Raw genomic sequence first — 21381 nt, 5'->3', positions numbered from 1 at the left:
GATTTCATTCCTGGTTACAAGTCTATGTAAGTTGCCTGTTTCATCTTGTTTTAACCTGGTAGGCTATATATTTTGAGACATTCATTCATTTCTTTCAGACTTTTCCACTTTAGTGGAATATGTCTTTAGTTTATGTCCTAAAGTTTTCCTGAATTTCTTAGTGTCTATCGGCAACACACACCTTCTTCCCTTCAATTCTCTTAATTTGTCTCCTCTCTCTCTCTCTCTCTCTCTCTCTCTCTCTCTCTTGTTTGGCTACAATTACTGGTCTAATTTATGTTTCAAAGAACCAATTATTTGATTCATTGATTTCTTATATTATTTTCTTCATTTCCATTTCATTAATTCCTACCTTGGTCTTAATCACTTTTTTTTTCTATCTATTGTTGTGGATTTGGCTTTTTTTCCCCAAGATCCTGAGGTGCCTTGTCAAGTTATGTAAGCTAGCTCTCTGATTTTGTGTGTGTGTGTGTGTGTGTGTGAGTGTGTGTGTGTGTGTGTGTGTGTGTGTGTGTGAGAGAGAGAGAGAGAGAGAGCACTAAAGCACATGTGAGTGGAAGCTATAGACTGTAGAGTCAATGTCAACCAATATTAGTTTTTTAAAAATACGTGATAATTGGATCTGAGAACTTGAGCATGATGAAGAGAATGGGCTTTCAGGGGACTAAGGAGAAGAACAAAGTGTTTGGAACTAATTAGCAGACCAGTAGGGATGTTCTGAATTCCCAGTTTAAAACTGAAGTCTTCCTGCACCGGCCAGATTTGTCGTCTGAATATGAAATATCTCCAATATCCTTTGAGCCTGTATCCACAATTTGTGGTGCTACTTGGGGGGGATTATGGAGCCTATAGGAGGTTGAGGTCACCAGGAGTGTATTTGGAAGTTTCTACCCTGGCCCCAGTTTCAGCGGCACTATGTCTCTGCCCTCATTGAGACCGTGAGAATTCATCATTCCTCCTGTGGGTTTTTGTTTTTTTTTTTAAATTTCATGTGGTTGCTGGGACTTGAACTCAGGACCTTCAGAAGAGCAGTCGGGTGCTCTTACTCCGCTGAGCCATCTCACCAGCTCCCTATGGGTTGTTTTTGACAGGTCTTTTGGCCACAGTGATGTAAAAGTAACTGATATGGACAGAGTGACCAGGAATCTATCAAGTTTCTTCTGGTTCAATGCCAACTCTGAGACTCAACCTGACATAGATGCACACGTTGCTGCAAACAAAGGCTCTACAAACACTCCATGCCCTTGCTCCTAGCTCCACAGATGGACCGTTCCTGTTCTTTCTCCCTCTTTCATCATTATAGTGTTGGTTTCAACATTCAACAATGTGTTGAAATACATACTCTGGCAGTCACTAGCTCCACACTGAACTGAAATTATCTGTGGGAGTGGAGAGAGCCACATTCCTAGTCTGATGGATGCACACACTGGACTCTTAGATGCTAAAGATGCCAGCAGGGCCAAAGGGCATAGGCGTACCCAGCACTTTCCCACCATAGCCAAGACAGAGCCTTTGAAACTTTCAGCCAAGTAGAGAAACATCAATGCTCAGAACAGAGTCTCATAGTGGTATTGTAAGTATAAACATTCATGAACGTTTCATTAAGTGATGCCTAAACCAAGGAGTAATGGCTACATTCTGGAGGTCACTTAATGTAAAGCAGGCCTTCTTAAACTTCCATTCACAAACCTTTCTCCCTTCAGGAAACTTTTTATGAAACCCCAGGTACACTAGTACATAAAACAGGTATGCAAATCAAACATTTATGGATAATAGATGCTAAGAAATTCATTTTAAAACAGGCAATTTGCATACTAAATAAGATGAGTGTGCTTGCTTATTTTTATGTAAGAAATTAAATTGGGGTGAATATTTGATACTGCAGGATATAGAGCATCTTTGATATTTTTCACTTATATCTCATAATTGTTAATGCAAAGAACACCTCTTTTCATAAGTGCATAATACAAAATCCCATTAAGAACCCTTTAGACATTCTTGGAAATTAATTTTTTAAAAAAATGAGGCCATGAATTTTAAAAAGAGCAAGGAGGGATATACTTGAGCATTTTGAGAGAGAAAATGGGGGAAGTGATGTAAGTACACTCTTGAAAGTAAAAGAAATAAAATAAAGAGAAAGAGAAATTGTTAGAAATCCTGTCCTTTCGGACAGAGGGAGCGGAGGACTGTCTCTGACTCTATTGCCTGCTTTTGGGAGCAGGGTTTCCTCACTCAGCCTTAACACGAGGTGAGGGGCCTGATCTTATTATAACCTGACATTCCATGTTTGGTTGTTATCCATGGGGGATCTGCCCTTTGCCAAAGGAAAATGGAAAAGGAGTGGGGGCGGGGGAGATAGGGAAGATGTGAGGGTGGAGGGGGAGAGGAAACTGCAGCTGGGATGCAATTTATGAGAGAACAAATTAATAAAAATGGACTATTCATAAAAATAGAAATTCTGTCTTAATCCCAAGCTAGAATCTAATGATTTTTTCTTTGTTTTTTTTTTAAGTTTATTTATTTATTTATTTATTTATTTATTTATTTATTTATTTATTTTTAAGTGTAGGAGTCATGCCAGAAGATTCCCTTCATAGATGGTCATGAGCCACCACATGGTTGCTGGGAATTGAACTCAGGGCCTCTGGAAGAGCAGCTGGTGCTCTGAACCACTGAGCCATCTCTCCAGCCCTTTTCGTTGTTTTGAAACACAACCAAGCAATTTAAACAGCAATTTTAAAAATGGGATATTCGATCACAATATGATCCAAAGATCTATTGATTTGATACTTACATGTGAAAGGAAAATATAACTCTCTGTTTTCCATAATTAAGCCTTGTGTTTCTATATGAGCTGAAAGTTCCTATTTAAACACTAAAGACACTACACAACATACAGCAGTCCCAAATCTGAACCACAGTGTTTGACATCATCGCATTCAGGGGTCCTGGATGACTCCAGGACATGCTCAGTGCCAGGTGCACCTGTCGTGTCTTCAGAACAAAGGTTTGCCCTGAAACCCTGAGGAAAATGAAGGCCAGCCCTGCCAGAAATGCCTCAGGTTTATCACACATCTGATAAATGTTTGATCATTCATGTTGACAAGTGTCGTCATTCCTCAGCTGATGTTTGCAACCCGTATATGAATCTACACAGCCACACACGGAGTTGCAAGACATGGCTTAACTAGCTGTGATCGAGAAGTCAAAACAACTAGAGCCTGACTGAGCAACTTTCTACTCAATGATACTCTTTGCGTCAGGGTGCCGACAAGCTCCTTGCTTTAATTTCTTTTTTAGAACACAGAGAATCGGCATTTTGAAGCATTCATAATTACCTTCTCCCAAAAGGAAAAGCAACAGAATACTGGGCAGGCACACATTTTTGTCAGAAGTTTTTTTTATTATGGCCCCTTGACTCCAGCAGTGCACTTCATAGTTCATCCATTTTAGCTGAAGTTGTAGTTAATAGGCACCCTGCTCACCATTTAAAATACTTTTTACTTTATTTGACATATGATGGGCATACAGTTTTACAGAGCATGGTGTGATATTTTAATATGTATATACACTGTACAATCATTGAATTAAGCTAATTAGCATATCTATCACCTCACGCACTTACCATTTCTTTGTGATGAGAATATTCAGAATTCTTTCTAGCCATTTTGAAGCAGTCAATACGGTATGGTAGCCATGCTTCCCTCACTGAACAATAGGACATCAGAATTTATGTCTCCTATCTAACTTTAACTCAGCATCTCACCAACCTCTCTCTCTTTCTTCTTTTGCCCTACCCCCACTGCCCTCTGACTGCCTTCTACCATATACTTTCATGAAGCTGCGTTTATATTTCACGATTGATCATCCTCACCACGACTTGACACACTAAAATCCCCCTGCTGTGTCCACGTCCATTCCCATATTACCTTTAGCCTTTGTCAGCAAAGTAATGTCTCGGCTTCAGTGTGTTCAAGAGAAAATGGATGCCACTTAGATCATGGGACACCCTGTAGATGGAAACGATTCCTTCTCACCCTTACTCGCACTGGCTGCCATCTCATAGGCTATCCCCACGCAAAAGGCTACGAACCCTGTATGTTGAACTGAGGTACAAACTTTAAGTGATCTTGAGTCTAAGTAAATGCTCCGTTCAATGTACCTGGGATACCTGGAAGTAACCAACACTGAACAGTCACACCAATGTCCTAACCAACGAATCTGACAAGACGTGACAGCTATACCACCCAAACTTAACCCCGAAACATTCTCTCTCAAACTCATTCCAACAATATTTGCAAACCGATTACATTCTCCTTGTTCGGTTTCGCAAGCTTCCCTGATAAGAATGCTCCAGGGCCTGCCTGGCTAATCAGGCTGCCAGGTCTCTTCCCAGGAGATTCAGGTCCCGGGGAATCTACAGTGGAGCCCATGCCTGTGTAATTTTATTAGCACCCTGATGGCTTATCGTAGGTTGAGAGCCTAGAATAACCTCTGTACTTCTGCACACACTGTTCCCTCTTACTGAGGGTTGGCCAACCACAATACACACTCGCCGTACTCGCCCCTGCTGACTCGCTGGCCTGTTTTCAGGTTGACTGTGGAATGAGGAAGGCCGGGAAGAGTTCACATAGGCAGCATGTCAGGGCATCCCCTACTCTGCTCCCACCACAACCCGATGCACGGCTCAGTCACTGTACTTGGCAGTGTGTCTCGGTAGCTTCCCTTTCAGTGGAGAACTTAGGCATTGCTCTCTGTGTGTCTTGCCCAAAGCTATACAATCAACAGATATCTATTGATCATTGAACTCTTAGAGAAATGTGGTAATATTGAAAAGTACTAATTCGGCACCACTGTCTTTCTCTTAGAAGCGGGGATGAAAGACATAAGGTTGAGGAAGCACGGGTCGTTGATTTGGGTTTACGGTTGCATCAGTCCACCACTGACAGAAGCAACCCATACCTTCTCGGTCCTGGGATCAATGTCCATTCCTGGTACCTCTCTTATCAGCTAACTTCACTCAAAGGGTTGTTGTTAACATCAAATGAATACTTCAGTGCCTCAGAATAATGTGTGACCCTTTACAAACGCTAAGTAAAGGTCAACTATTGCTGTATTAGTTGAGAACTTATATGCATAGATAATAATATAACCCAGATATTCATCTGTGTTTAAGTTTTTAAACTCTTAACTCGGGCTCAATCACTGGTCCCACTCATCTTTTAGTGACCTTGTTCCTCAGTTAACTAGAGCACTTTCTAAGCAGCTCACTAGCAAAGGATAGCAACGCCCTCCTCCTTCTCCATTCTCTCAGCTGTTCCCAGGAGCAAGTCTGGCACCCAGGAGACAGAAGCTGCAAAGAACAACTTAATGTGGAACGCTTTTAAGATGCTTTTCAAGATCATCATTCCTAATTCCAAGATTTAACCATAATCCCCAAAAGCTGGCTTATCATTGTTTTCTGTTAACAACCCAAAGTTCGCAGGGTAGAGTTGGCCCGATTCTCCGCCATCGATAAGGAAGATGCTTTTAAATGATATGAAGAAGTGAGTGCTTGAAGTCCAAAGAAGATCAACTGGAACCAAAGAACGTTTAAGATTTAGATACTCTCCTGCCCTGAGCTGATCTCCTTGTGACACTTTTTCTAGAAAATTAAAAAACAAAAAAGTTACTGGTAAAGCATAGCTACATTTAGTGCTTATTAAAGTCACTTACTATACACAAATCACGTAAAAACAGGCTAAGTTCTCAAAACTCTGTGTCCCTTGATGAATGCTTAAGTTGGCAAGTTGGAAGCAGGAAAGATTACCAATGGTAAATACAGGCTAATGAATTCTCCTGGGCCCAGTTAGCACTTAAAAGTTTTAGAGGGTGTCCCCAGCCAACAAACAACTTCAAATACACACATGAGGTCACCTGTCTGGAAGACAAACACAGGCTTGCAGGGAGTCAGTTCAGGATTGTCTTTCTCAGGATGCACCTGAATCACCTGAAGTTCACCTCTTTGGTTTTAGACCCCGCAGGTATGGGTTGGAGTTCAGAAACAAGTATGTCTATGTATTACACATTGTTGGGAAGCCCATTTCATTTTAACATAAAGATCAAGGCCACTAGTTTGACAGTTGATACAAACAGAACCTCATGGGCACAGGCTGAAATGAACCAAAAGTCTAGAAACACACCACCACCACCAGGTTAGGAGATTTTAAGGATTAAGTCTTTCTATAGATCTAATACTATTAGTACTCATTTCAACCAACATTCCCAAAAGCTTGGCAAGGAAGAGATTAAGGTGATGGATCGTCACCTTAACACAATTATAGCCTTCTTCACAACCCACTAGCCCAATTGTCATCAGAGAGGTGTCATCAAGCAACTGATGAAAGCATGCAGAGAAAAGATGCAGAGAGACCCACACTCAAATACTAGGTGGAGCCAGGGGAACTCCTGCAGTGGGGGAATGAAGGATTGTAGGAGCCACAGGGGCTGAGGACACCATAAGAACACAGCACACAGAATCAACTAAGCAGAGCTCATCAGGGGTCACCGAGGCTGAAGCAACCATCATGGTGCCAGCATGGGACGGTGCTAGGTCTTCTGCATGCTTTGGTTGTGTAGCTTGGAGTTTTTGTGGGACAGAAGGAGTAGGGATGTCCCTGACTCTTTTTTTTGCTCTAGGGACCTGGGTTACCTCATCCAGCACTGATATGAGGGTTTGTGCTTAGTCTTATTGTAACTTGTTATGCTGTGTTCAGTTGCTATTCCTGGGAGGTTTGCTCTTTTTTTTCTTAACAGAAATGGAAGGGGAGAGGATCAAGGGAAGATGGGGCTAGACAACAACTGGGAGGTATCGTGGGAAAGGAAACTGCAGTGGGGATATAATATATGAAAGGAAGAGGAGGAGATGAAGAAGAAGAAGAGGAAGAAGAAGAAGAAGAAGAAGAAGAAGAAGAAGAAGAAGAGGAGGAGGAGGAGGAGGAGGAGGAGGAGGAGGAGGAGGAGGAGGAGGAGGAGGAGGAGGAGGAAGAGAGGATTCAACTTCCCAGAACATTTGTTCAGTAAACACAGTCATCATCAAAATGGATGAATACAGACAACTAGATGTTAGGGACTCAACTTTCTGTCAATGAGCAAAGTTTAAAAAACAAACAAATAAACAAACAAAAACAACCCAGGGGCTGCTAAGCTGACTCAGGAGTTAAGAGAGTTCCTGTTGCCACAGCACACATAGAACCACTTGTAACTCCACACACTCCAGCTCCAGAGGATCCCAAACCATGGCTTCCCAAGGGCTCTGCACTTATATGCACAAACCCATACACATAATTGTAAAATAATAAAAATAAATTTCAATTTAGCTTAGGAAGGAAGGAAGGAAGGAAGGAAGGAAGGAAGGAAGGAAGGAAGGAAGGAAGGAAGGGGAAAAAAACACTAATGAAATCATAAAGGTTTTCTGTGCTCCAAATGTTGTTTATCTATCAGGGTCAATAACAAGTATTGAGAAACTTACAGCAAACAGTTTCTAAATATGAGATAGGAATTCTTTCATCGAAGATTTATCTCGGGAATGTCTCGCCATCTATACATCACAGATGGCTATGGCAGAAGTAAAGGACATCCTAGGAAGACTTGAGCTTGCTCCAATCTATGTCACCTCTGACCCCATTCCCTAACACTCTCTACAAGAGGCTTGGGTCCCGGGAGACAGTCTTCCATGCCACAGGAACGGCAATAAGATCGCTTCACATTCTTTGCTATTTCGGGTACCCAGGTATTTCACTGGTGAGGCTCCCTTAACAATGATTATCTTGTTACCCACAGAAGCAGTTTCTGTCCTTCGATTTGTAGCTTCTTTCAGAAAGAAGATAAGCATAAAACGTACCTGGCTATATCTAATGTAGGGTTTTGTAATGGCAAGAGTCAACTTATTTCACTAGAAAGCTAAGTCTCTTGAAGAGTGTGGCTACCTTATCCATTTTCTGCACTCGGTGAGTAAGTCAGATCTCTTGAATGAAATAACCTTGGACTTTTGAAGGCTATGCAATATTTCTTTGTATTAAACTTTAAATCCCAGTAGGCATGCACATCCTATATTTTGGGTATATGCATGAAACCAGACCAGGGTACTGCCTTACTCAAAACACTGCCATAAAGTAATTACTTTTGATAAGAGTGACCATCATTATGGAGATGTTAGGAAAGGTTATTAAAAAGCTAACTTATACTTTCACTATACCTTTGAGAGAGAAATCTTTATGATAGTTTGGCCATTTTTTAAAAAGGCCCTAAATAGGAAAAGGTCAACTCAAATCACGTGCATTGCCCTTATACCTTATTAAAAATGAGAACCTAAACTTGGTTTACCCAAGTCAATCAGCAGACACATCCTGAAAGCTCACCACATGCCAGACAGCATGGGCGATGCTTAGGAAAGAGACAGAAAATGTTCAGGTTCTCACAGAAGCAGCCTCTCATGCAGACTGAAGGAAGCCCCTCCACATGCCCCACTATCCCGCCCCACCCCATCCCCATCCCATACACACATGGACATCATCATAAAAATGAGTCCACATTCAGATATCCTTTCTAATGAAGGGTCAAATTAGGCTTCCCAAACACAGCACGCTTATTTTTAAGAAGGGCAGAGGAATAATGTGAGGAGCGAGTGTGGCAGCAGTCCCAAGATGGCGCCCGGGACTGCAGCTAAGTCTTATGACTTGCACCTGACTTCCTCATACACCCGAAAATAAGCCACGACCATCGTGAGAGCTGCACAGGTGCACCATGATGCTGGCAGTTTAAACAAGTCCATATTTGGTGGAGACATGCCCCTGCCGCCCTGATTGGCTGAAGCTGCATGCCTGGTGAGGTGATGTGGCCTGCTGTGAGTGGATGAGGACTGAGAGTATATAAGAGTGAGAGGCCCTGGGTTCAGGGGAGATAGATGAGGAAAAAGATGAAGTAGAGAGATGAAGACTGAAGTTTGCTGAGTAAACTGCTGTTAGAAGGACTGGTGGTCGTGTCGTTCTTGCTGGTCGAGAGCGGACGCGACAGAATAATATGAAGTGAAGTATCTATGAAGATGTATGGTTTTACACTAGAAAAAGTAGCAATTTTTATTGTTAACAAACGGATTAAAAAGAACGTTTCTTCAATTCTCTAATGTGAAAATAAGGTTTTTAAATTAAGTATATTTATGTGTACATATATATTATCCATGTATACATATGTTTATGCCACATTTATACATGAAAATGTGTATAAATGCATGTATATCATAAATGTATATATATTTTATCTGTGTGTATGACATGCTGAATTTTAAACAAGCCAATCCAAGTCAATATGTTATATCTCTCTGTCTCTGTCTGTCTCTGTCTCTGTCTCTGTCTCTGTCTCTGTCTCTGTCTCTGTCTCTCTCTCTCTCTCTCTCTCTCTCTCTGTCTTTTCCAAGACAGGGTTTCTGTGTGTGACTCTGGCTGTCCTGGAACTCACTTTGTAGACCAGACTAGCAATAACAAGTTTAAAATGTTATAAGTCAAATATTAGTCAGGCTTCTCTAGAATCACAATACCTATGGAATGTGTCTATATATTAAGAAAATTAATAATTGGAAGGACTTAGAGTCTGCAGTCCAATTAACCCAACACTGGGCAGCTGTGAATGGGAACTCCAAGAATTTAACAGTTGTTCAGTCCCACAAGGCTGGGTGTTTCAGCTGGTCTTCTGTATAAGCTGGAATCCTGACGAAGTAGGTTCCAACAGATGTGCGGACAGGTTAGTGCAAGCAGATGAAGGAGGAGGCGAAAGAGAGGAGGACTTCCTTTTTCCATTGTCCTTATGTAGGCCTCCAGGGAAGGTAGAGCCCAGATTAAAGGTATGTACTATCACACATGGATTTAGAACTTGCTCTGTCCCAGGCTGGCCTTGAACTCAAGAGATCTGCTTGCCTCTGTCTCCTGTGATTAAAGGAGTAAACTACCATGCCTGGGCCTAAGCTTTTCCTGGCCACTATGCCAAGACCTTGGTCAAAAGTGTGTATCATCCCATGTCAAGATCCAAGTCAGAAGCCTGTGTCTTCCAGCCTCAAGATCTGGATCACAGGTGTGTCCTCCATTTCTGGGTTGTAGTGTATTCCAGATGTAGTCATGGTGACCGCCAGGAATAGCCATCAGAATGATACACCCAGCTACTGAGAGTCAAAGCTTAGCCCACCTTCAATGTGCTCAAAACACTTCCATGAGGCTAGAGTTGGGCAAAATCATCTAACACATCTATTTCTCAACACAGTGTGGACTATCTCTGTAACTTACTGAATATCTGTATGAACAGAATGCTGGCATCATGGCAGTACCCTGCGACCAGTTCCCTATCAATGTGATTGTGTGGCTCACCAGGAGAAGTGGCTGCTCATTGCTGCTGCCTGTCATCTGGAGAGAGAGTCATACCATGCATCTGTCTAGGAAAAAAACTGAAGTTCCAAATCTGAAGCACATTACTGTAAAAATATGTATTGTTTTACTATCAACTCACAGACAAAAAAGTTATAGTTGGGCCATCATATGTTAGGACCCATTAGCACATATTAACAGATATGTTTATTAGTGAGATGAGTGGGTAGATGGATGATGGATGAATGGATAAATGGGTGAATGGATTTAGATGACCCATCCAGACACAGAAAGCTTCAATACTTCTCTTCTTCAGTAACTCTCTTACTTTCTAGAAAGGATCACATCTTAGGTGAGTCTCCTTGGGTAGATACTTAGGGTCAGTCAGCTTAGAGAGAAACAGGCAAATGTTGAAGGCATATAAGCATATCCCTGCATTATTTACAATCTCATCTATACTGATAAATGACTTCCTGGTTACCTTAATCGATTTTGAAAACTGAATAAGCATATATTGGAACACTAAAAGTAGCTATTTTAAACTATGCTTTGATTTTGATAATCCTAGCTACCTCTACAACACTATGCTGTGAAACGGAATTGTGTGTTGTTGAGATTTGGCTTTTCAGGGTTAATAAGATATTACTATATTAATAATATAAACATAAGTCCATATTAATGTTCAATACTTACCATTATCTGTGTTGGAATATTTATTTAAATACTTGAATTTGTGAATTTCAGAAACATTAGATGTGGTCAGTTGATTTTTCACAGGTACTTGAAATAAGATCCAACATACGTAAATACAATTTATATTAAAATAAATGCTACTTTAAACAAGACTCCAATACCTAGTGATCCATCCTCCACTAACAGACCAACTACCTCTCTACTGCCCATCATTCTCACCAGGTTTTACTTCTCTTCTTGATAGGCTTAAATTTTATGACCTCCCCCTCTCTTGTATATTTGTTACACCTGATAATGCTTTTCTTCCTTCTCAGAAAAAACCCATGTTCTGCCTATATTCAAAGCAGTTGCAGCAAACTTTGTATCCCTCCTGCCTCAGTGCCTTTGGCCTGAAAGGACTTGAGAGAAACACACCACCCCACATTAGTCATGTGAAATTCACAGCCACAAGCCACAAGTCAGCACAGACCACAATCAGTGAATCCAGTCTGGTAACTCACACCTCCACGCACAATTGTTTCCGATACTTTCCCTCCTCCTCTGATATTTAATATCTCCCATCCCCCAATTTTCTTTCTGTTCCTGATCTTATTTCTTTTTCTATTAGAAAAAAAGCAAAGACATCATATAAGAGCTTCCACAAGGTCCCCAGATACATTTCTCAAGCATACACTTCTCATAGTCCTACACTGAGCCACCAAGGAAGCAGCCCACCTCCAGACACACACATGACAGACTAAGCTAGTTAGTCAGACTATGCTCAGACCAGCTTCCACCACCAAGCTCTCTTGTCAGTCAGTGGCTGCCCCCACCTTCCAAGATGCTCAGATCCCAAGCCGGCGCACTCTTCCGTGAGTACATTTTTCCCCGTCATATCCCACATCCAATCAATCATGCAATTAAGTTAGCTGTTGCTTGAAAATAATAAACAGCACCCTCCAACCCCTGGGCCATCCTCAACAGCCTGGTTCCATTACAAGAATTAGACCTGGCTATTTCTTCAGTGTAAAACAGTAATGGTCCCCATGTTAATTGCATAATAGCATATGTCTGCACAAGATCTACTTCACATTCAGCCTGTTTTGTGCTTTACTTTTCATTGAACTTTCATGTCATTTTCTACAGATAATTTAGTAGTAGTAGTAGTATTTTAGCTTTTGTATGCTTCTCTCCTCCATCAGAGTAAAACTTTCCGTCTGTTCTATTCGTGGATACAGCTTTACCCTAGAACAGGATCCAGTCGAGACCTTCCCTGAGTATCTGTGGCCTGAAGTAAAGGATGAATAAGTGAAACAGCCCCTCCCTCTGTGCAATGCAGCACAATCCCCTTGAGCTGTCTTAATCCCACCGGCTCTAGACGGGAGTCGTCAGCGGCGGCGGCGGCGTGTCCCCGTGTCTCCCTACAGCTTTGATTCTGCATGCCAGAGTCATGAGAGGTTGCATTACGATCCACAGCACGGAACCGTGAAGCCGCCATTAATCCTGTAACATAACAGGAGCACGTAACAAAGGAAATAAAACAAGCAGAGCCAAGTTTTAAGTGCAGCTGAAGTATTTAAACCCCGTTGTTCTGTTTCACTCAGGGAGGACGGTCTTCTGAACAGCCTAGATTTTCAGACCACTTAAGACATCACAGAAAGCAAACAATTAATTCCATCCGGGATGGACATCTTCATACAACATGCACTCGCTCCTGCATCTCACCAGGCACGCAGTACATTTTCTTCTCTGGGAGTTATAGCACCAGTACCCTGGGAGCTAAGGTACCCGGTGGTGCCTCCAGATCTGTGTCTGAGTCTTCTTGTTCTCATCACCTCTGTGAATGCACACACATGGTTGTATAGGCTTCACCATCCCACTCCTACCAAGAATCTGGTGTGACAAAGAGGAAAACTCTTCTAACTCCAAACCAGAGGTTTATAAATATAAGTGAATGCCGGGCAGTGGTGGCGCACACCTTTAATCCCAGCACTTGGGAGGCAGAGGCAGGCAGATTTCTGAGTTAGAGGCCAGCCTGGTCTACAGAGTGAGTTCCAAGACAGCCAAGGCTCTACAGAGAAACCCTGTCTCAAAAAAACCAAAAAACCAAAACCAAAACAAACAAACAAAAAAACCCAACCCCACCCCCCACCCCAAAAATATATAAGGGAATTGTGACTACTATGGTCTTCAAGAAGTGTAAGACTGAAACTAGCAACACTGGCTTAATACAACCCTTTCTGCTGTTGAGACACCTCGGTCCTTCTAGTTATTTAGTAAACCAGTACTGAAAACTCCCACAGGCTGGCTAGGTCCTGTTCCGGGCACCGAAGCTAATGTCCCGCACCATCTCCACAGGATTCTTGGCCTGCAGGAGTACACAGTCTAGCAAAGGGATCAGCCATGAACCCCATGGGGTTCTCTCATTAGCACAAACCTCAGAGAGTGGCTGCCAGGAGACAAACAGAGGCCAGGGCAGGTTTCCGAGCAGAACAGAGCATTAAAATACCAACCAATAAATAAATAAGCAAGTTCTGCAAGGAAGCCGGGACTCAGAGCAGTGTTCCCTTTGAACTCTGGAACCAAAGGATCATGTTAAACTGGGAGAATACAAATCTCCTGCCGGGCTGTCTTTACGCACCCACGCCGAGGGCGAACTCCTGTTTTATGTGGTGTGTGTGTGTGTGTGTGTGTGTGTGTATGTGTGTGTGTGTAAACTGTGGTCAACACCCTGGACTGTGGTTACCAAGACAGTCTTGAAATTATTCTCAGGAAGATAAAGATCAATGAGCTAACATTTTCTGTTACTATCAGCATCCCTTCTATAGCTATCTCATTCACTGTTCTGACCGTGACCTAACAATGCCTGTCACAGAGCAGGTACCCAAGGACTCTGTTTAAATACATGAACCACTGCCAGTCAGGCTCTAGGAGTTCTACTATGCATCTTGGCAATAATCCTCTTCAAACAAAACAAACATTCCGAGAACGAGGGCTGATCAGTTAGGACAAGGACTGAATGGATGAGCAGATCCTTTGCAGAGATCTATATGGTCGATTGCATCTTGATCCTTAAGCTGTCCTAAAGTCATGCCACCTTTGCCCGAGAAGGCAGTTCCATTCAGCTTTAGACGACCGATGGTGTAAATAGGGCCAGGTTAGGCAATTACCTGGAGACACTTTTTGTTATGGAAGCCACCAGCAAGGGAAGCTGTTAAATATCCCACAGTACACAAAATGATCCCTCACACAAAAGAGAAATAAATACTCCGCTTCCAAATCAAGAATCTGCTTCGAAACCCAGGATCAAAGCAAGCTATCCTTCTGTTAAAAAGAGGGAGGGGCAGCAAGATGCACAGAACGGACTTCTTTTTAAAACCTCAGTTTCAAATGATGAACCGTTCCAATTCATACTCCCTCACTCAGCCCCAGCAAGATTTCTTAGTAGCCTCAGTTTCTCCATAAAAGATACATGACAATAGTCACACCTACCCTGTCGGGTTGTTATTAGACATTCATAAGAATGTATGTAAGTTATTCGTGTACAATAGACCAATAAACAGTAGGAATACTTCTTACTTGCTAAAGACTAGCGTGTGTGCCATTCAAGGAAAGCAATTGAAAGGCAGCAGGGCTTGAGGCTGGAGAGATGACTCAGTGGTTAAGAGCACCGACTGCTTTTGCAGAGGACTGGGTTTGATTTCCAGTGCTGTCACTCAAAACCCTTGTAACTCCAGTTCCAGGGCTCCAACACCCTTCTCTATCCTCCACAGGAGCCTGCGAGCACATGACGTACATAAACTCATGCAGACAGGCACACACACACACACACACACACAACACAAATAAAAATAAATCTTATTTTTCAAGATGGCAAGGCTCAGAAACTCAAAAACTCCATACGTAAAGGTGAAAATAACATTAAATATCCAACAAAAGATTTCATTTTAAAGTCAAGAAGAATGAGATTCAGAGACTGACTTGACTCGATGTTACAAAAGCAAGTGAGTAGCTGCTCACATCCGGTTACTCCGTCAGCTCCCATGTACCTAGGTGAACTTTTAATAATCTCCGGTATGTCTTTAATTATGAATCTGACAGCAAAGTATTTAAGTCAATCTTAATGCGACTTACTGTGACTGCGAAAATTTCATGTGACTATTACACTACAAAACCAGGTTTATTTAGATGTGAGCCTATTTCCAGTCTGGGCTCATTGGTGGGACTGCAGTGTTTCAGTATCACCCTGAAATATTCTGTTGTCATTACAGGAGTCTCGTTTCAAACTGTCCTCTTCTAAAAGTCTACATCATGAATTATTCACTGGGGCTTTATATATTTTGAAATGTATTTTGGAAACGAGCCTGAAAAAAAAAAACCACACAAAAGTAGATACACTATATAAAATGTATTACAAAATATGTTGAGAATCTTAATGCTGGTTAACTTTGAGGTATTATAATTGAGTTTTATTTTTAAGTCCATCTTTCTCATGAAGATTTATTTTTAAGTAAATCTTCCTCCATTTTCATCTTTAAAGAATAAAATTGACTCTAACCATAAACAGATTACATCCTGTAATTTTGAAACCTACTTATGATGGTGCACTAAATAAGCAGAAGTTAAGAATGCTTCTACATTTAAATTGGAGGGCATACATGCAATACTTTAAGTTTTGAGGACTTGGGGTTCCTATTGTTGTTTTTGAGGGTTTGGGGGTTTTTTGAGACAGGATTTCTCTGTGTAGCCCTGGCTGTCCTGAAACTCAGAGATCTGTCTGCCTCTACCCGCTGAGTGCTGGAATTAAAGGCATATTTCACCTCTGCTGGGCTAAGTTTTTGTTTGCTTTTTCCTTTTTAAGAAAAATCTCAAAAAGTATATGATAAGTAGCCGCCTCTGTGGTAAAAGCTGACCTTCACACCTGGATCCCTCGGTAGTGTCCGTGTTAATCTTTAGCACCATGTCAGATTAATATTGAAGAAGGGTACATGCTAAGTTCTACCCAACAGGAATTTCCTATCAGCAAACACAACACCATTAAGCTTACTTCTGTGTGTAACAGGAATCTGCTGTCAGGAAACAAAAGGTATAAGCCTAGGCCACACAATCTTTAAGTATTAGACACTGGACTTTGGTTGCTTTACAAACTCGGCAGGGGTTGGGGGAGGGATGGTATGTGTGTGTGTATCTGTGCGTGTGTGTAGATGAGTTGTGTTTTCAATCAGCTGGATGGAAACACAAAGGTATTATTAGTACTGTAACCTGCAGGACTTGGCACCTTGGCCTGACTAGGGGCAGGAAGGGAATGAAGGAAGCATAAACACACGCATAGAAAAGCTTGGGGCCAAGCGTCCATGTGGTAGCAATGACACAGCCACCTGGAACCTCTGCAGGTTTATTATATATAGCCCAGTGGGAAGAGTTAGCTAGTCTCAGTAGTTCTCTGTAGGCCAGCAGCCTCAGGCTGTTAACATCCGAAAGGGAGAAGAAGCTACAGTTGCTAGTTTTTGCACACTCTGAGTTTTTAAACACTCACATACTTACACACACTATCAACATTCCCACTCTGGACCCGGGGAAGGCTTTGCCAATCTCAAGCCTGACCAGTATGGGAAATGCTTTGCCATCCCCATGAATCTGAGGCGTTGGTTCTTGACATGCTCATACCGACATGCTCATGCCCCATGTGGATAGTCTACATTCAGTCAAGGATCCCCCGCTCCCTACACAGTAGGAGTGACACTGTAAAAGGGGTGGAATTTTCTTAGAGTCCTTTGAGAGGTCAGGCCTGCCTGTCAAAGCCCAGGGAATAAACTGGCCTGCTCACCTGAGTATCTTCCCTAAGCTTGGTTCCCAGAATCACCCCCAAACAGAATCTCACATGGAGCTTAGCAAACACAGGCTCAGTCTTTCTCTCTGCCAGGCCCAGGCTGTCCTGTTCCCAACTCAGGAGGTGTACAATAAGGGCTAAGAAATGGTATTGCTAACAAGTTCGACCTATTCCATTGCCCAGGCTGAGGGACCACCATAATGTGGTAATTCAAGCCTACTGTAAAAAGCTTTACTCTTAAGTTATGACTTCCTTACAGAATATTATCCAATGTTCTTTTTATGCAGCTAATAGTTTTCACCTCTGTGTATATTATTCTTAAAATAACTAGTCACAATATTTTCCTAATATGCCAGAAATAGTATTTTTGTATGAGTAAACAAGACAATATTTAGAGCAAAGGAAAATAATTTGAGAAATGATGAGAGAAAAAAAGTAAATAAAGAAGATGAGTTTCTTCTGTAGCTGAAAAGGAATTCTTAAGGCTCTAAAAGATTATATGCACTTAAAACATAAGATATCATAACAATGTATAACACCAAATGTCTTCGTAAAGGTCTTTCACAGATTATTACATACACACACACACACACACACACACACACACAATGTTATGTAATGTGCGTATACATATATGTATGCATATTATATATTTATTAAACATGAAGCAAATAAGCACATCAACTCAAATTCCTAACCCTGTCCTTTGAGGCAAGCAGCATTCCTGGGCATGCACTGAAGAAGACAGGCATCTCTTCATTCATTATGGTGAAGGCAAACGATGATGTGCGAGGGGACCAGAGTGAAGGTTTAGGCGTTGAGAGATGAAGAGTTTATGCTTAGTTTGGAAGATACGGGAAACCATGAAAGATGTTTGAGAAGGGAGGGATATGGTACAACAATTCAGATTTTTTTCACAAGTCCGAGAGAGACACTGGAATGGGACAAAAGGCAGAGAACCTCACAGGAAAATGGAACAAGGAGCTTCAGAATAATTCTCCAATGGTGACCTCGGGAAAGGAACACTTCCCAAGGCATCTCTCGGGGCACCTTTGGGACAAGAGCAGCACACGTGTCTGGCACAGCAGTATCTTAACTCACTGCTAGCCATATCCCCCTGTTCCATGAATGGGCCTCTGAGTGCTACACTGTCTGCTCACCTGTCCTTTTCCTGTTACCATTGCTACATCCTTACCATGTCATAGCCCAATCACGCTTCCCTGTCCTCAGTTAACTCATACTGAGCATGGCCAAATGAAGCTGGCAAAACCCTCCGTGTCCCACTGGGCATCGGGACCACCATTCTCACACATAGCCTGGCTCGAGTAAAGCGGGTACCTTTTTATCCATCAGCACCATGATCTCAGACCTCCCAGCCTTTTGATGTGAATCACTGTGTTTATCTTTAAACAAGCTATCAAGTTTATACTAAAGTCTAAGACAAAGATAGATTCAAAACCCTATAAGGACGCTCCTCAATGAAAAGTAGACACGGGGCTGGAGAATTAGCTCAGTGGTTAAGAACATTTGCTGCTCTGTGAGAGGATGAAGGCTCGATTCCTAGCACCCAAATGGTGGCTCACAACTGTCTGTTACTCCAACCACAGGGGATCTGAGGGCCTTTTCTGGCACCACACAAGCACATGGTACATACATACACATGCAGGTAAGATGCTCAGCACCTGAAATAACAAATAAATCTGGAGGAAGTAGACGTAAATGGGTAGTTTATAAAGAAAAATAAAAATCGGAATGTTGAAATTTGGAGGTGTGTATAAACATCCCAATAATTTCAAAGAACTTCAGCATAGTTAATAAATCCCCATGTTCGCACAGAAACTGGGGGAAACAGGTCAAAACATGTGAGAGTTTCGGGGAGACTATTCAGTGATATGGAAGCAGATCCTTGTCAGGTAAAACGTAAACAAAAATTGCAAAATGGTATCTTGCTTTTTAGAATTAAAAAAAAAACTATACAACAACTAATTTACTGAGGAGAAATAGCCCAATATCGGTGGTTCTTATTGGCTGAGACACTCTAGGTGCTGACGTCACAGATCTATTGTGTGGCACTGATATGTACTTTCTAGATTAGTAAGTATAGTTTAGTTGTTAGAAGAAAACTACAATTGCTCTCTTAATAAAAATAACTCGTCTGAGAATGTAGAACACACAGGTTGTATCATCTCAGCCCTTTCTTGCAGAGTTCCCACAAGCTCTCTTATTATACATAGCACATGTTGAATATCATTGTTTCTGAGTGAAGCTGGGGGGGTGAGTGTGTAAGGACCCGGCAGAGCTACTCCAGGCCATATCTATTAACAATGTGTGGTGATCGCCCCCAGCACATCATTCCCCAGGTAATAAACTGCCCTTGTTTAAGCACTGATGACCTGTTACGGGTATCCTCGCTGATACATTTCTGGGGTCCCCCAATGATGCTGCTGGGGTACTAAAAATAAATAAATAAATAAATAAATATGAGTCATGGGGGCTGGGCGGGGGTGGAGATTTCCACTTTAATCAGATACTTAAGTCAAACATGGGATGAAGGCTTTAATATGTGAACTTTTAAAAACATTCTTTAAAAATTGATTCTAAAGGTATGGCCATCCAATAGATGAATTATCAATCTCATAACAGATTTTAGTCAAATTCTAAGCATTTTTCCACCACTTAATGAAAATAAATAACATCCTTATCAGTTATGTAGCCACCACGCATGAGAATATTCAGTTTTTGTTACAGGAAGGTCAAAAATTCCCCACATCCTGTTTCAGATTGCTGTACTTGCCATTTCCCCCACCCCACAGTTACATAAACTAGGGGGTGTTAATTTCTTTTCTTTTCTCTGTTTACCCTTTCAACAGTGTGACCTCATCTTGATACCCACAGTCAATAGGATGGAGGTCTATATGGTACGCCTGAAGGAGAATAAAGAGCTGTAAGACTCACTTATCTTTGGGGTTGGAGTTTATGCACAACTAACTATTGTGTTTGGAAGTTCATGTGCCTCACTTTTGCTCTAAAGAAAGCAAGAGGGTTTTGTTGTTGTTGTTGTTGGATTTGTTTGTTTGTTTGTTAAATGTATGTTTTCACAAAAGCAGGCCTAGTGCAATTTAAATGTGGATACAGTAACACTGGCAGGGAGCCCTTGCCCACCTTGGACCATCTTTCAAGGTTGATTGGAACTAAAGGTTTGCTCTGAGTCCATAGAATTATCTTCTCCCACGTGGACAGCTGCAACAGTTGTCTTGAAAGGAGGTCATAAGGAATTTTAGTAGTCTTATCTGAAACACCCGAATAAGAGTGCTTTGAATATATTCCTTCTAAAGGCATGTAGTCCCAAACTGGCCTTCTGATTTTCCAGATTGAAGGAATTCACTGACTAGCCCTCATCTTTCACTACTGACATGGTGAAATAAAACAAGTTTTACAATGTAAAATGAAGTGTGCCCCAAATAACAACGAAGTTCTTCAAAGTTGGAGTATACAGGAAAGAATGCGGACGTCTTTTTATTTATTCAATTATTTTTAGCATCCCTTTCCAAACAGTTTCACAAGTTCCAACACAAACACAAAATTACCTTTTTCCTCCCTAGGGACAAACCCTGTGGTTTATTCGCTGGAAGAAATTACCAAAGCTTTTCATTACCAGGGAGAGCGGTGCAGACAGTCAAAGCTGCTTTCAACTACTGGATTTCGAAACGGAATGACAAACGTGTGCGTGCCTGTGCGAAGGCACAAGTGTGTGCACAATTCTTTTACAAAACCCAGCTTTCTAAAAAGGGTAATGTCCTGTAGAAATCAAATTACTGAAAATGGTGTGAGAGCTTCTTCTCCATTTTCAATGTCCCGCACCAGAAGTGACAGAAAAGAAGTCATCAGCCCGAAGCACAGCTGGACAGAGAAATGAGCAGAGGCAGGGCGGGGGCGGCCAACCGCGTCTCTCTTACCTGTCCCTCCCGGGCCGCTCATCCCAGCATGGTGTTACCTCGGATCCCAAAGTGCCAAAAGAGAACGGAGCAGAGATCCAAAGGGCGGGGAGAGTTACGCTTCCAAGCCAGCCATTTGTCATTGAGAAGCAGAACAATACCTACTTCCCAGCTCCCCAGCTCCGCGTGCGGAGCGCGGGTGCCTAAACCGAGCGGAGCAGGCGACTCTCCGCCCTCCTCAGACCTCCCGGGCTCCAGGCAGACAGAGCTTCCGCGGAATGCCAATCTCCCGCTGCTCCACCCCCTTGACGTAAGGGGCGGGGCCTGGCAGCAATTGGGCACGAGCTCCAGCTGTTGGACCCCGCCAGAAGCCCCGCCCTGACCAGACATGCCAGTGACCCAGGGTCTGGCTGTTCCCTCCCTGAAGGTCACAGCAGTTTGCAGGCCATCTAGCATAGATTTACTTTCCCGGGATTTTGTGAAACAATGCACTGGCTTAGCTAAGCTTAAAACACCTAGTGGTTACGTTTAGGGAAGACATTCATTCTAAAAA

General features: G+C 42.2%; 1 pseudogene across 1 annotated transcript in view; it reads right to left on the bottom strand.

Moving 5' to 3' along the window:
* The window catches only part of Atp10d (ATPase, class V, type 10D), a 95443-nt pseudogene extending 74359 nt beyond the window's left edge, over nt 1–21084 (bottom strand). The window contains exon 1 of the transcript NR_003966.1: nt 20850–21084. The product of NR_003966.1 is annotated as an ATPase, class V, type 10D, transcript variant 1 (transcript). The remainder of the gene's footprint in view (nt 1–20849) is intronic.
* Between the last annotated feature and the right edge of the window lie 297 nt (nt 21085–21381).

The sequence above is a fragment of the Mus musculus genome, chromosome 5, assembly GCF_000001635.26.
Source record: "Mus musculus strain C57BL/6J chromosome 5, GRCm38.p6 C57BL/6J".
Taxonomy (NCBI): Eukaryota; Metazoa; Chordata; class Mammalia; order Rodentia; family Muridae; genus Mus; species Mus musculus.
The sequence above is the reverse complement of the archived record's forward strand: the minus strand, read 5'-3'. Positions and strand labels throughout refer to the sequence as shown.